Raw genomic sequence first — 17,664 nt, 5'->3', positions numbered from 1 at the left:
AAGTGAAATGGAACTGGGTCCGAAATTGGGTGCAGGTGTACTTTTTGAACATGATTATTATGCTTTCAAATACATGTAGTAATCCACCACCATTTAGCATAGCTTAGTAATGCTGTACATAGTGCAGCATCCCACAAAAATTCTTTAAAGAAAAGAAAAATAGGGGAGATAGGACAGTGGTGAAATGGGGTGCAAGTGGAGGAAAACATAGTGAAAGGCAGGTAGGTATGTGCAGGAAGGGTGTAGGAAAGAACCATAGCTATCCATTTTTTCAATAGCAACAACTGTGTACTTGAAAAAAATTTGAGCTGAATTTAGACAGTCTCCCCCAGAGAGAGGGTTGACAACAACATAAGTGTGTTGTCAAGCCAGTCACACCAAATTAAGTGCATCCAGTGGACATGTGTGTTAAATAGAGATCTACGTATGGAACAATATATTTTTTTAGGACAGGTGGCCTTTTTTTTTTTTCATGGAGAGAGTGGAATGTTGAGGAAGGGACATAGGTATGTGTGGGATAGGTAAGTTGGGAAGTTGAGGGAGTATTTGAAGACAGACAAGACTGACAGTAGATATGGTTGGTGTGGGACACAAGGAGGGTGAACACCTTGTTTGGGGAGGGTAATGTGGGATCCCAGTTCCATGGACGTCAGATGCGGTAACATTGTGACTCAAGTCCTCACCCATGTGACTGTCAGCACTGCACCTTCACTGCTCTTGTTGAGGCAGTGGTCGACTCTTGTGACTGAGGCCAGACTGCCTCACCAGAATGGACAGCATGCTCTCCATCTGGCATAGGCATACACCAACAGTTTGGTGCACAAGCCTATGCACCATGTCTGGCAGTTGGTCTTGGGTGATGAATGCACCCCCTCCATATCCACTCCCAGAGGGGGGCACACCCCCAGCCTGTGGGGTGAAACTACACAATGGAGCAGGTAGTGCAGGGGCAGCAGAGGAGGTGCCACCAGACTGAGGCCCAGACATGCTGGGCCCCGGTGCCTCAGCCAGGGGAGTCAAGGTAAGTGGATCACCGGGAACTAGCCTACCTTGTTGCACTGTAGTAAATGAAATATAAACATAAAGGAAAAATAAACATAACCCAAACAAGTGTAATTAATAACAAAAAAGAAAACAATAATGAGTAATGGAAACAAACTGAAAATAATATAATGAGGAACACAACAATAAATAATGTAAATGAAAGTTTTTTAACAGCAAAGCAATATTAAGTTATACATAAGGCCAACATAAGAGGTAATAAATAATATGATGATATTAAATTATAATAATATATTGAATAAATAAATAAAAGAAAAGAAGGGGTGGATGAGAGAAAAAAGAAGAACATTAGTAACTTCACAGATAATATAACTAAGCAGACTACAACTACATACTTCTAGATGTGTTAGATTTCACTTGTGAGACCACTGACTGCAATGCCATTTATTATTTAAAATATTATCCAGTTCCTTATATGTGTTTACCCTGTTCATTTATTGACTGCAGCCTACAGCATATATCAGACAAAATGAGCAGAACACAATATTGACTCTTAATCTGGGTATTGCACAGCATTTATTTCTGACATACTAAAACAGTATTGCTTTCTGCACATTTCTCAGTTGGCTTGTGTCAGATTAGAACCCACAAGCAGTGACTACATGAATACTGCACATTTTATTTGAAAAAATGAATTATCAGAGCATCATCTCCTTTTACACTTTATTGATTCATGTTGTTTCAAATCTTGCATTTACACACATGGATAACTGTCTACGACTTCTGTTAATTTACACGTTTACCATATTCATTTATTGAGTGCAATCTACAGAATATTTCAGGCAATGAGCAGAGAACAACATTGGCTCTTAATCTAGATAAACCACAACATTAACTAATGGTTGGAAGCGATGCTACACAGTACTGCATGCATACTTGCTTTAACTTGTCTAACATGTCTAACTTGTTTAACTGTCTACTGCCAAATCTGCAATAAGAGATATTTTAACTCCCAAGTACTAACAGACACTCTCCAAAAATATAATTGGTCTCCACCAGTGGCAGCTCATCCTATTGGACTGCAGGACTGCAGCCCCCCCCACCCCCACCCCAGCTGAAATCCAAAAATAAAAAAAAATTCCAAAACTCACGCATGAGTGGAAAACTCGAATCCAGACTGCTGCTTAACCAGTCTGGATATGGAATAAGGCAGCAGTCTCACAGATGCACCAGAAGTCTATGCGGTTACAGCCACATACACTGGAAGGGGATCGGACTGCAAGGTCTGCAGTCTGTGCTCGCATGCATGCATGGCATTCTAGAACTGGAACTAGCTTACTGGCAGCTTGAGAAACGGCTATGGCTTTGCTGAAATGGAGCTTACTGCTGTGTTGAATGAGAGGTTATGCTGAAAGCTGAAACTCCAGGTACTTGCTGAAATGGAGCTTTTAAGCTTACTGTGCTTTGCTGAAATTGAGCTTTTAAGCTTACTGTGCTTTGCTGAAATGGAGCTTTGAAGCTTACTCTGCATTGCTGAAATGGAGCTTTTAAGCTTACTGTGCTTTGTTGAAACAGAGCTTTTAAGCTTACTTTGCTTTGCTGAAATGGTGCCTTTAAGCTTACAATGCTGAAATGGAGCTTTTAAGCTTACTGTGCTGAAATTTAGCTTTTAAGCTTACTGTGCTAAAATGGAGCTTTTAAGCTTACTGGGCTTTGCTGAAACTGACCTTTTAAGCTTACTGTGCTTTGCTGAAACAGAGCTTTTAAGCTTACTGTGCTGAAACTGAGCTTTTAAGCTTACTGTGCTGAAACTGAGTTTTTAAGCTTGCTGTGCTAAAATGGAGCTTTTAAGCTTACTGTGCTTTGATGAAACAGAGCTTTTAAGCTTACTGTGCTGAAGCTGAGCTTTTAAGCTTGTTGTGCTAAAATGGAGCTTTTAAGCTTACTGTGCTTTGCTGAAACAGAGCTTTTAAGCTTACTGTGCTTTGCTGAAATGGAGCTTTTAAGCTTACTGTGCTTTGCTGAAACAGAGCTTTTAAGCTTACTGTGCTTTGCTGAAATAGTACTTTTAAGCTTACTGTGCTGAAATGGAGCTTTTAAGCTTACTGTGCTGAAACGGAGGTGTGTGTGTGTGTGTGTGTGTGTGTGTGTGTGTGTGTGTGTGTGTGTGTGTGTGTGTGTGTGTGTGTGTGTGTGAGTGTGTTTGTGTAATGCCCCAGTGACTACAAGTACTCAGGAAATATACCTGCTAGTGGTGGCTAGACTCAAAACCTGTACCTTGGGAGTAGGTAGCAGGAGCTTGAATTCCCTACCCACCACCACTTGTGAAAGTTTTGCTTCATATTGCTGTTCTGTTTCTCAAAATATGTGGTTTCTGGAAAATGACAGGCATTTGAATTTCAGACTTCATATTCTTCAGAAAGTGCATGGTAACACAAAACCTTTTATTCTAGCAATTTTCTGTTTATAAGATTGTTGTTGGCTTTGTCCAGGTTTTTTGTGCTAACAGGTTTTGAGCTATGGTGAGAATTGAATTCACTGAATATGTTTGCAGGGCTGTATTCCCCCATTATTGGCTTTGTCCAGGTTTTTTTGCTAAGAGGTTGAGAGCTATAGTGAGAACTGAATTCACTGAATATGTTTGGGGGCTGTATTCCCCCATTATTGACTTTGTCTAGGTGTTTTGTGCTAAGAAGTTTTGAGCTATGGTGAGAACTGAATTCACTAAGCGATAGCCATTTAAGTTTCAGTCTAGCTGTCTTTCAATAAACAGCTGATTTGGCATAGTGGTATGTTGCTCTGACTGTAGTGCACAGGGTCCTGGGTTTAAGACCTGGCAGTGAAATGCATGGCGGTAACACAGCATTTTATTTTTGTTTCATATTGCTGTTCTGTTCCTCATAAAATCTGTGGTTTTCTGGAAAATAATGACAGACATTTGAATTTCAGACTTCATATTCTTCAGAAAGTACATGGTAACACAAAACCTTTTATTCTAGCAATTTTCTGTTTATAACATCGTTGTTGGCTTTGTCCAGTTTTTTTGTGCTAACAGGTTGAGAGCTATGGTGAGAACTGAATTCACTGAATATGTTTGCAGGGCTGAATTCCCCTATTACTGGCTTTGTCTAGGTGTTTTGTGCTAAGAAGTTGAGAGCTATGGTGAGAACTTAATTCACTAAATTATAGCTAGGTGTCTCTCAAGAAATAGCTGATTTGGAATAGTGATATGTTGCTCTGACTGTAGTGCACAGGGTCCTAGGTTCAAGTCTCAGCAATGAAACACATGGTGGTAACACAGCATTTTATTCTAGCAACTTTACAAGGTTATACAAGCAATGTTTAAAATGTGTACCTAGTTTTTAGGCTTTTGTCCCCCCTCAATAAATTATCGCCTTTTCCAGATTTCTTGTACTTTATAGTTGAGAGATACAGTTGAGTGTCAAGTGGATTTTACAAGGAGCTGAGAGCTTGAAGAGAAGTTTAGTGCTGCGTATGCTGAGTTAGACTGCATTGTTAATTGCACAACAGGACGTGTACTTGCATTTGATACAGAAGGCTGCGTGTTCTACTCCCACAGTAAACAGATGCATTGCTGATACTGTACTGTGCTGTACTATTAAAGGGGGTGGATGCTGCAGTCCTGAGAATGTCCTTTTTGGTGGAGATACCTAGTAATGATGAACCTGTTATCAGTTTGCCATCCATCCCCTATTCCAATATTACTAGCTTATCATTTTTTTATGTACATAGGAAATTTATTCCTCAAGGGCAATGAGCACTTTATTTGTAGATGAAACAATGAAATATAAAGTTGTTTGCTAACAGCAACCTCTTCATTAGTTACGGATCTCTTTAATATGGAATTATTTAGATGACTTTTACTTCTGCAGAGATTGTGCATATTTACTGATTCTGGTGGACTATAGATGTTTGAGTAGACTTTTATGATGGAAATGTTCTGAATTGGGCAGATTTGTCATTATTGGTGCATGCATTTTGTTTCATTGTTCACTGGAAAAATGTTCCAAACAATAAATTTAAAATTATAAACATAAAAGATAACGGCCCAATGGATTAACGCACTTATACCATGTAGTTGAAAGTAAGTCCGGAATAAGTAAAACGTTAGGTACTTGTGCGCGAAGTGGTTTCCATACAAACGATGTGAAATAAATCCAAATGCAGTTCAGTATCAAAGTGTTCAGTCAAATACGAAACATGTGCAATGTAAATCCAAGTTGTTTATTATACACGGACTAACAGGACAAAAAACAGAGATGAGCGCTTTCACTAAAGTTAGCTTCGTCAGATCTTTACATTCTCACTTTGGATTCATGCTTTATATAGCGTTGTCATTAATTGTTAATTAAAGAAATCGATATCAATTAAACAATTGTATAAAAGAAGTTAGATAGTACATTCAAACATTTAAAAATAAAATGTCATTAAAAAATATCATAAAAATCACCATTATCAGCTATAGCGAAGGTTCATATATCATAGAGGTCGATATCTCCAACCTTAATATATGGAGCGTACCTCTACATATTATACAAATCTTGAATTGCAGTAGTAATTAATTCCATCATATATTAAAGGTATACAGTCCATTTGAACTGCTTAAAATGCATTAAAAGCATTAAAAAACATTAAAAAAGAGAAAGTTTTATTATGCAGGAGAATCATTAGACCTTGAATATAAAATGATGTAATAAGATGTAATAAGATGATGAGCATGGTGAAATTTCATAATTTCATAATTTCACCATGCTCATCATCTTATTACATTTTATCATATTCTATTCAGATAATATTACAAACCACTATTCTATCGAAGATACTGTTATGGTTTTAAGTAGTATATAATGTACACATCTAAATAATATCCATAATAATCGAGGCTGATTATTTATTCATACAGTATGATGGAATATATAATCATTTTATAGGGGTTCACGTCCCATATAAACATTTTATATTCAAGGTCTAATGATTCTCCTGCATAATAAAACGTTCTCTTTTTTAATGTTTTTTAATGCTTTTAATGCATTTTAAGCAGTTCAAATGGACTGTATACCTTTAATATATGATGGAATTAATTACTACTGCAATTCAAGATTTATATAATATGTAGAGGTACGCTCCATATATTAAGGTCGGAGATATCGACCTCTATGATATATGAACCTTCGCTATAGCTGATAATGGTGATTTTTATGATATTTTTTACTGACATTTTATTTTTAAATGTTTGAATGTACTATCTAACTTCTTTTATACAATTGTTTAATTGATATCGATTTCTTTAATTAACAATTAATGACAACGCTATATAAAGCATGAATCCAAAGTGAGAATGTAAAGATCTGACGAAGCTAACTTTAGTGAAAGCGCTCATCTCTGTTTTTTGTCCTGTTAGTCCGTGTATAATAAACAACTTGGATTTACATTGGACATGTTTCGTATTTGACTGAACACTTTGATACTGAACTGCATTTGGATTTATTTCACATTGTTTGTATGGAAACCACTTCGTGCACAAGTACCTAACGTTTTACTTATTCCGGACTTACTTTCAAATAAATTTAAAATACCTTCTAACAACTGTATTGTATTGTGCAAGGAAAATAATTTAATACAATCAGGGAGATGTATCAAAGAACACATGTATGTTTCTTGTGCAAGGGGCCTATGATTTGAAAACAGCCCAAAGTTAGTCTTTATCTGCCACTGGCCAGATGTATTTTTTTTTGAATGTGGGTTTCAATGCTGTTTCAATGAATGTGAGTTTCAAGGGCAGATAAGTTTTAATGCTAAGTCTATTTTGATTGTGAGACTGCATTGCTTTGTTTAGCAGATGTCTATTAGTGTTTGTGCTGTAAAATGTAAAATAAAACTATTAAATGAAATCCAAATCATTGTAGAAGTAAAGCAGTATGCACATCAGCATTTATGGTAAATGGGGCAAAATAGCCAAGTAATGGGACATTGGAATAGCTGCAGGGGGAAGGCCCCATTCGACCATGATTTTGTGAGGGGAAGGGCAGAAGACTCAGACAGCCCTGGCTGAACTATACCTCTCAACTGTCCAGATTTTTGCAGAATGAATAGATTTTTGCTTCTTATTTTTGGTTTGTTCCTCATAACATTTGTGGTTTTCTGACAAATCATTTAGGAATGAAGTCACTAAATAATGACAGACATTGAGTTTCAGACTTCATACCCTTCAGAAAAATGCATGCAAGACCTGTTATTCTGTCAACTGTCTAAGTTTATACAAGAGCAATTCTTAGTATTGTTTGTATGTTCCCCCCAATATTTTTGGCCTTGTCCAAATTTCCTGCATTAAGAGGTACATGCAAATAAATCGCTTTATAGAATTAGGTATATCCAAACCTCTCAACTGTCCCCGATTTTCGCTCAAAATGTTGCTCTTCCCCAATATGGATCTTGCTATCCCTAAGAGAACCAAGATGCTATCCTCCAAAAACAGGAAGCCAATCTGGTGGTCTTCTGCCATAAACAAACTCTACAATAGAAGAAAGAAACTGCTGCAAAAAAGAGTAAAATCCCATGATTGGGGGAACTCCCTGGTCAGCCTCAGTAAGAAGCTGAGATCCCTCATAAAATCCTCCAAAGCTAGTTATGAAAACAAAATCGCCACTGATTCTAAAGACAACCACAAAGCATTCTATAGCTATGTCAAGAATCTCAATGGCAACACTCAGTTCTGCTCTGAGTTACAGCACAATGACACTAAATATACAGAACCAACTGACATTGCCAACATCCTGGTGGATAGGTTCAGTGCTAACTTTACCCCCCTCTCACCCCCTAAAGGGCCCATCTTTATACCAGAAGAATGCAAAGTTCCTGTAATCACGGCTGCACAGGTAAAAACCTCACTCTCCAAAGCCAAGAACACAGCATCCATGGGACCTGACAACATCCCAGGCTGCCTTCTACATGAACAACAGAATAAACTGGCACCCCACCTAAGTTCCATGTTCAATCATAGCCTCACCTCAGGTTTTGTGCCCATTGAATGGCACACTTTGATGGTTATCCCACTCCACAAAGGGGGGGGGCACAAAAGACCCTGGGAACTACTGCCCCATTAGCCTGATGAGCCTGGTCTGCAAGGCCATGGAACGTATCATCATGGAACTCATAAACAAAGACATTGGAGATCTCCAAACTCTGGACCCCACACAGTTCGGGTTTGTAAAAGGCAGATCATGTCTCCTAAACCTGATATACTTTTCTGAAGCAGTCACCAAAGCCATAGATGAGGGTAAGGTGGTTCACACAGCCTATCTAGATCTCGCCAAGGCATTCGACACCATCCCCTACTCTGGAATTATAGATAAACTCACTAAACTAGGTATAAATCCCTATGTCACAAGATGGGTTTCCAACTGGCTTACTGACAGAACCCACACTGTGAAAGTAGCAGACTCCAAATCAGACTTCAGACCAATGACATGTGGAGTACCACAGGGTTCAGTCCTGGGTCCTCTCCTGCTTAGTATCTACTTCTCTGAAGTACAGACTAACACAGAAGGTCTTTGGCTAACTAAATTTGCAGATGACTGCAAACTAGGAGCCGTAATCTAAACTCCTAATGATGTGGGCATACTACAAAAGGGCCTCACTGATACAGATGCCTGGTGTCAAAGTCATGGTCTCAAGCTCAATGCCAAAAAGTGCATCGTCATCCCCTTTGGTAAAAACTCTGTACCCATGAACTACCACATAGGCGGTAGTCTACTTAACATCGAAAGTGTGATAAGTGACCTTGGGACACAGGTGGACAGTAATCTCTCCTTTGATAATCACATTGCCACAGTGGTCAGGAAATCCTTCTATGTGGCACACCTCATCACAAAAGGTTTCTCATCCAGAAAAGAAGAGGTCATTGTTCCCCTCTACTCATCACTCATTAGACCCATTATAGAGTACAATGCCCCTTTTGGAATGTACCTCACAAGACATCTACAACAACTGGAAAGGCAGCATAAATACCTCACAAAGAGGATTACTGGCCTCAAACAGATGCCTTATGCAGACCGCCTCAAAAAACTCCAGCTTTACTCTGTCGCATATCGCCTGCTCAGAGGCGATCTCTGCCTAACATACAAAGCTATGTCAAACCCACTGCTGTTGGACATGCTCCACTTAAAGAAATCCCAATCCTTCCGAGCTACATATTCTAGGGACCTAAACCTTGTCACCACAATAAACAGAACATGCTGGAGGGATAGATTCCTGTCCCAAAGACTTCCCATACTCTGGAACAGACTACCTATCTATGTCAAACAGAGCTCTTTATTAGCACTCTTCAAGAAAAATCTTGATGATTGGATAGGTAATAGGAAATTCACCCCGGAGATCACTTCTGTGGTTCTGCTTGACAGGGCACAGGAAAATAATTTTCTTGGGTGGCGAAAGCTAGGGTACCTATCTGGCTAGGCTTGTATAGGCCCTAGGGCCAATAGGCTAGTACCTACCTATGAACCTAATAATCCCTCTGCAAAATGGCAAATTTGGAAGAAAACATGGAGGGTTTACACTTAGTAAATAATTGTAATGATCAGAGTTATAGATTACTTTTAATTTCAGAAATGCATGTAGATTCTCTTATTATGTCAGCTGCTCAAGTTAACAGTACTAATATTAAAAAGTGTCCCTTCTTTGACAGGTTCCCAGCTGTATTGTGTGGCTATTTTGTATTTTTGCATCACATTTTTCGTCCTTTTTTATAAAATTGGAGTTTTCTGGCAAATCATTAAAGATGTAAGTTAGAAAATAATGACAGACATTTGAGTTTCAGATTTCATACCCTTCAGAAAATTCATACTAATGCAAGACCTAATTATCTTTCTAAGTGCATAAGAGCAATATTTAAAAATTGTCCAAATTTTTTGGACCTTTGTTCCACTTCTATTTATGGCTTTGTCCAGATTTCTTGCTCCGAGGTTTGAGAGGTATGACAAATGTGTCAGGGCCATCACCATCAGCCAGAGACATTTCAAATTGTGATATACTTGTTGCACCCCACTCCCCCACATAGTGACTCTGGATGTATCCAAGCAAGACAAGGAGCAGTTATGCAGTGTTATGTGTGCAGAGTATCTCCCCATCCAAGATAGACACAAGTACTACAGTGGATTTTCATCAGTCCTTGATTTTGCAGAATGTTCTGGTTTTCTGTCATATTTTTATACTGTTGATTTATGCTTCTTATTCAGAAAAATGCATCATGTTGCAGTGCCTGTTGCTCTGTGTTTAAGTAGCAATGCTTTAATGACCATCAGGCAAGTTTGTCTGAGACTGTAAGATGCAAGTAAGCTTTAATAAGCATATTGTTAAAGAATTATCAACATTGAAAGCCTTTTTGTTGTTGCCATACAGAGATATTTACATAACGTATAAGCCTTGTGTATTGAAATGCATATGACAGTATTTGTAATAAAAGACAGGATTACAGTATTTTCAGAAACTCATTACATTTGCTGGAGACTTGCAATCTTCTTTGCAGGCTTTACCCGTAAACTAAACAAAATGCCAATCTATCATGTGTGCTCCATAACCTGTGCAGTAATCCTTTAAGCAATTTATCTTGAGCTTGTTTCTTGTTTGCTGTTCATTTTTTACTTTGATCATATTTTCCCCATGAAACAAGTAGATAGTTGTTGTCAGGCAGCAGGTCTTTTTTGGATAAGAAACATTTTTACAAGTGGTGGTATCACAGAGATTGCTACTTTCAGCATGTTACTTGGTACTTTTATAAAGCTGAATATGAATTATAATTAGAACTGCAGTGCAAGGAGAATTAGTTTGAGTTGAGTGCTGCTTATTTTTTATACTTGATTTTGACTGGCATTCCAGTAATGTATTTAAAAAATAATTTATACTTTCATGCCTCACAACCTTTTTGTTTCCATCTAGATATTAAGTAAGCTATCATGTAGCCAATGCATTGAAATATTTTTTTTCTTCTACACTTCATTTTATCTTGATTGGACTCTCATACTGATGGTCTGGCACACAAGGCAGTGTATAAGAAAAAAGGCTCCACGGCTAAAAGGCTGAATAGTTTATTAAACTGTACAGTCCATTTGACTCAGTACCACAGAATGTAGTCCACTGGTGAAACAGGAACCACAATAACACGATATTGGAAACAGGAACCACAGTAACATGATATTTGGCACCCAGGGCAGTGTATTTAATTAAAGTCCCAGTGTTTGCATTTTTTAGCATAACCCCACCCCTTTATGGTTGTCCACACCCCTTCCCATTGGCCCCACCCATTCAGCTGTCTCCTGCAGCCCCTGTTTGATTTGAAGCCACCAGCCACCACTGGTCTCCACTTAAGTCTTTACCTTTAGATGCTGCTGTTGAATATTTTAATAGTATTTTTCTCAACATTCTTAACAGTATGGCACCGCTCAGAACAATTCCAAGTTAAATCTAACTATGATCCATGGCTGTCCAAAGAAATAAAATACCTACTTAAGCTAAGAGACAAAGTATGGACCTCATGGCAAACCTACAGAACACAACCCTATCACTTAGCTTATCAGCAAGTTAGAAACAAAACCAAACAACAAATGAAACAAGACATACAAAACTACTATACTAACTTACAACATATACATCAAAAAACCCACAAAAATTTTGGACTGCAGTCAAGCAAATCCTTCAGCCAGGACAAGCCACCACTCCTCCACCTAATATACCAAACACATCAGGGACTATATCTGAAGACTTCAACAAATACTTTAGCAAAAGTATTCTGGCCCTAACGAAAAATACACAATGCCCCCAAGAGTCATCTGCTATCCTTCACATTAATAATAAGGATTCCTTCTCTTTCCACCCTATTCTCACCAAATCCATTGAAACCTTCTTATGAAGCTAAAATAAACCACAATAGCTGCCGACAATTTGTCTACTGATTTTCTAAAAATAGCTGCAAAAGGAATTTCCTATCCAATATCAGTCTTGATCAATCGCCCTATTGCAGAACAACATGTTTTCATCAATCTGGAAAATCTTTCACATAGTCCCCCTTCACCAAGGTGGACTGTCCACTGAGCTCTCAAACTACAGACCAATAGCTGTACTTTCCCCTCTAAACAAAATCTTCATAAAGTGTGTCCACATCCAACTTATTCATTTTCTTATAACTCACAGCCTACTTGCCAAGTCACAACATGAATTTAGACCGTACCACAGTACCACCACAGCCTTCCTCAGTTTCACTAATACTATAAATCAATGCCATAATAAAGGGAAAATAGTATCGTCTGTCTTTCTGGATATGTCCAAGGCCTTTGATACTGTCTCTCACAACAAATTACTGACTGTCCTAGCTAAACTGAAACTTAGCCCATCTGATCTCTCCTAGTTCCAAAGTTACCTATCAGGTCGTCAATAGGCAGTAAAATGGTCACAAGACCTGCCCCCTCTACTCACAGTTACCCTAAGTGTTCCACAGGGCTCGATCCTTGGTCCCCTTCTTTTCAGAATTTTTACCAATGAACTCAGCACTGCCAGTCCACTCACTTCATTAATTCAGTATGCAGATGACTCTACACTAATATACATTGCTTCATCCATCCAACAACTTCAAGACATAATGCAAAAATCATTTACTGAAATTGAAAAAGAGTTGGTCAACTCACAGCTTATACTCAATCCTAATAAAACCAATCTTATAATTTTTCAACCCGCTAATACTCTAGACCCCCACTAACTTCCATATCAATGCACTCAATAATACAAAATTTTTGTCTGTCATACAAACTAAACTACTTGGTGTCCTAATTGACAATAGAATGAGATTCGATCTGCACATATCACAAATTATCAAGAAAACACACAATAAAATGGGTATGCTATACAGAAATAATAAATTTCTAACAGATAGTACTAGACTAGTCATTGCAGGAACCCAGCTTCTCTCAACACTCCTCTATGATTCTCCCATACTTACTAACCTGAAACAATCAGAACTTGATAAGATAGAAACATGCTACAATAAAATAGCTAAATTTGCCAGAAATTCGTCACACAGGACACATCACTGTATTCCTCTTAGAAAACTCTCCTGGCTAGAATTTCTTCATCTCTTGACATAAAATCAACTGACTATGGCCCATAAACTAATAAATCAGTCAGACAAAATCCCTGCCCTACGTAATCTAATCCAACCATATTCCAATAACCACACTCTTCATTCAACCAGTAAACTACTATTACAAGTTAGCAAATCTTCAAATTCAGCAGGTGACTCCTTATATTCCTGCTACATAGCAGAAATCTGGAATGCATTACCTCATATCATTAGAACAATAAGTGATATGGCCCAATTTAAAAAAACACCTCAAACAATATTTAACAGACACATGGCATTGCTCATGCAATACCCCTGGGTAACCTGGCTACTTCATATCCTTTCCTATACTCACCTGTTATGCCACATACAACTTGCATTAATCTCCTTTTCAATGTTCAAAATCTTTTGCAGTAGCTCTCACACTTTCTAATAATTTCTTCCCTCCAACACCATCCTATCCTCCACCACCTTCCTTCTTCATTCCATCCACTCTAAGTAAAATACAACACATAATGTGCATAACTCCACCCTACCTATCTCCATCATCCTTGTTCCTTATTTCACTACACCTTAACTTGTACAACAAGAATATCACCATTTTGACTCCTGTCCTAATCTAAGTACCTTCACTTACCAGTCTATGCCTGATATTTTTATCTTGTTTATTAATTTACAACTATGTTTGTATTATTGTTGTGTAAATGTCTGGGAACTTATGTATTTGCTTTGAACTTATTGTAATTATTGTATTCTTTATTTACCATTAGGCCTGCTGACAAGGGAGGCTCAGTAGTTGTCATGGATAGTGTTAAATATCATCAATCGATGATAAATATGTTGAGTGATAGAAATTTCTATCACAAAATAGATATTGATACTGTGCATGATATTATTAATAGAATTAATAGGTCCTTATATGAGATTTTCCATGCTGGATTAGTTTCTGAAGAAACTTTAGGCTTTTTAACTGTGTACAATCCTTTATCGCCTATTATTCAGGGACTTCTTAAAGTCCACAAACATTTATTGAATCCACCCATGCGCCTGATTATTTCGGGAGGCGGGTGGGTTACTTAACCCTTGTCGATCTTTATAGAGAAGCATTTCAGACCCATTTTGAGTTCTAATAGGGTGGTACTTCAAGATTCAAAGCAATTTCTTTTGGATCTGTATGAATACATACACGAGATTGATGATATTGAAGAGATATTCTTTGTGACTATGGATATTCAGTCACTATTTACTATGATTCCGAATGATCTGGGTGTGTGTTATGTACAAGATTATCTAAGAGTTCATGGTACTTATGACTCTTCACAGATAGAACTAATTTGCTTTCTACTTGAGATTGTGTTGGAAAACAATATTTTTGTGTTTGAGCATGATATTTATGCTCAGAAACATGGTGTAGCTATGGGCACTTCCTGTGCCAATAGCTATGCCAATATGTTTCTTGCACAATGGGAGAATGAGGTTTTATTTAAGACTGGAGATTTTAATCTTCATGTGCCCTTCTATCGACGGTTTGTCGATGATTTGTTTTTTCTTTGGAAGGGCACAGGTCCTGATTTGAGGAAGTTCCATGAATATATGAATACGTTATGTGATTGTTTGAAATTCACTATGACTTCCTCTAAGGAACATATTGAGTTTTTAGAATTATACATAGAGAAGTTACAGGGTTCTTTTATAAATACTGGTGTCTATAGAAAAACTTGTTTTAGGAACACTCTTTTGAGTAGAACCAGTATGCATCCTAACTACGTTTTTCATAATCTGATTCATGGACAAGGAATCAGAGCTTCAAGACTGAATCCAACTGATGTTGGCTTTCAGTCAGAAATTAAACTTTTGCAACAGAGGTTGTTATTATGTGGCTATCATAAGAATGAGATTTTTGAGAACTGGGCAGATCTGGAAGATCTTAGGCAAGGGGTTGCAGCTCCCTATTATGGTGCCAAGACACAGTCATTAATGAAGTCATCTGCTTTTTCTTTGGCCCTAGGCAATCATGTGAAGGTTCCTTTGTTCTATACACAAGATCATAGGGCACTTAATAACCTCTTTAATGAACATTGGTCTATTTTACAGGTAGATCCATCAATTGGTGATATTGTTGGTCCTAGTCCATCTTTCCTTTTTAGGAATAAGTTGAATTTAAAGAGGTCGCTATGTACTAATACAGAACATCATAATAATTATGTTACAACAGGAGTGACAGTACCTTGTGGCAGCTGCAACTTCTGTGAGGTGATAAATACATCTGAGTTTTTTGATCACCCAGATATGGATAGAAGATTCACTTTTAGGGTAAATGCAAATTGCAGATCCACTAATGTTGTTTATTTAGCAGAATGTGTAGAATGTAGGTCATTCTACGTGGGGAAAACAAATAGATCCCTATGTGAAGAATTTAACTCACAATGCCCCATCCAAACATGTATTGGAAAGGGGTGCAGCACACAATTTCATATTTCGAGTTATTGATAGTATTACTCCAGGTATTAGGATGGGGGATGTTTGGAATCATACAGAACACAGGGAAACTAACTGGATGATTATTTTGAGAGCCCACAGAGGCTCAGGCTTGAATGAGCAAGCATCCATTAAGCCCCTTCTTAAGACACGTAGAATACCTAAGTAGTTTTTATTTGTGTACAGTTTTTATATTATTGTGACAGTTTGTTTTTTATATATATTTTACATGTGTCTCATTTGTGAGATGTTATTTCTTTAAATGTTTTAATTGTTTGAACCAGAATGATTAGGAAGGGGTGTGGACTAATTGCTTTGAGTATTTATATGACTGCTATTTTATTTGTTTTAAAGGTCTGAAGAAGCATCATATGCGAAAGCGCTTACCTCTTGTTAACGTTAATAAACTTTTTTATTTATTTGGTTGCTGCCGTTTATGTTGCCTTGGTCGCTCCATTACCTTTTGATTTGTTGTTATTTTACTATATTACTTTTAGGACACGGAGTGTTTGCCTTGTGGGTTACCGTTATTCATCTTTTCATGATTTTAGATACTTTAACCAGATCACATAAGCAGAAGTGATGTCGAACACCTTACTTCACTGGTATAACATAGGTCAAGCATGCAGCAGTGTTATCAAACACCTTTCCCTACTCTCACACCACAGATCACATTGGCAGAAGTGTTATCGGGCACCTTATGTTACTGCTACATCACTGATCACCCATTACCCATGCAGCAGTGGCATTAGACATATTGCCACACTGTTGTACCATAGATCACATACACAGCACTGTACTGTTATTAAAACAAACTCTCTGGATATTAGAAATGGAAGGCCAAGTGGTATCAGTATAGTAGACCGCTGATGGTTTACGTGAATATAGGTGAGTTCATCAAAGCCAATTTGATCAAAGCCTATTTGCTCAGTTTAAAAAGACTGAAACTTTAAAAATTCTTATGTGGTGGTCAAACCCCCTCCTCCATACCCCTACCCAAGTAGGGGACTGTACCTCTGTACCTCTAACCTGTTTACTTGTTTTGGCCTATTTTTAAATGTCTTCTAGCAAATACCGTACTCCATTTTTCTTGTCCTCTTCTGAAGTGGTTCTATGTTGGTCTGTGTTGTTGAAAAGATAAATTTCTCAGAATTTCACATGATATTCTAGACAGGTCATTACCATATGTTTCTAAAAAAAGAGTTTTAACTTTTTTGTTTCTTCTATATATCCCATTATTTTTATCAGTCATTTGTGTTGTTTTCTTTCACTGCTTTTTTTACATTTACATCATCAGGTGTGTCTATTTCCCTCTATATCCATTTTACATTTTTGTATCAGCCTACTTTGCATTTTTTTTACATTGGAAAAGGATGCAAACTTTCCTTTCAGACCTTCTGCAAAGTTATGATGAAGTCATTGAAAAGGACATGCCAAAGTGTTTACGTGTTTTCCTACCCCACAGGTAACACTCCTTTTATTATTATCTTCCTCAACTTATATTCTGGTGAATGTTTTTGTGACAAAAGGAGATACTGCCAACAGAGCTAGCTAGAATTTTGCAAGCAATTATATGTCATTGGTGAATATCGAAATGATTTATACAAGATGCTTGTGTTACAAATGTATCAGAACTGTATGTCATGCATCTGGAGCATTTCTCCCTGGGCCTCCACTGAAAACTGTCTTCTTTCCAAGTCAGACTTTCCCAGTTAACATATGTTAAATAAATAAATAAATGTGCATATCAAACTGCTTGTACAGAAGTATGTGTTGAAAAGGTATATGTAGAGTTCTGTGTTTGAAATGTAATCACAGTGTGCCCTACTGGAACAGAAAAAAAATGTACCTGCACTATTGTAACTGTTTAAATGTATATTAACAGAGGAAGCTGGAGGGTTAAGCTCAGTCCAGCACACTTTAAAATAAATATCTGAAATTAAATTACTTAATAGGCTACACAATAAATAGGCTATCTCTCAGGTTTTCAATGCAGCAGGAGACACAAAGTCTATACTAGGAAGCTTTCTGTATTGTCGTTGGAATAAATAAATTGC

Source organism: Protopterus annectens, chromosome 7.part0, assembly GCF_019279795.1.
Source record: "Protopterus annectens isolate FY-2018-M chromosome 7.part0, PAN1.0, whole genome shotgun sequence".
NCBI lineage: Eukaryota > Metazoa > Chordata > Ceratodontiformes > Protopteridae > Protopterus > Protopterus annectens.
The sequence above is the reverse complement of the archived record's forward strand: the minus strand, read 5'-3'. Positions refer to the sequence as shown.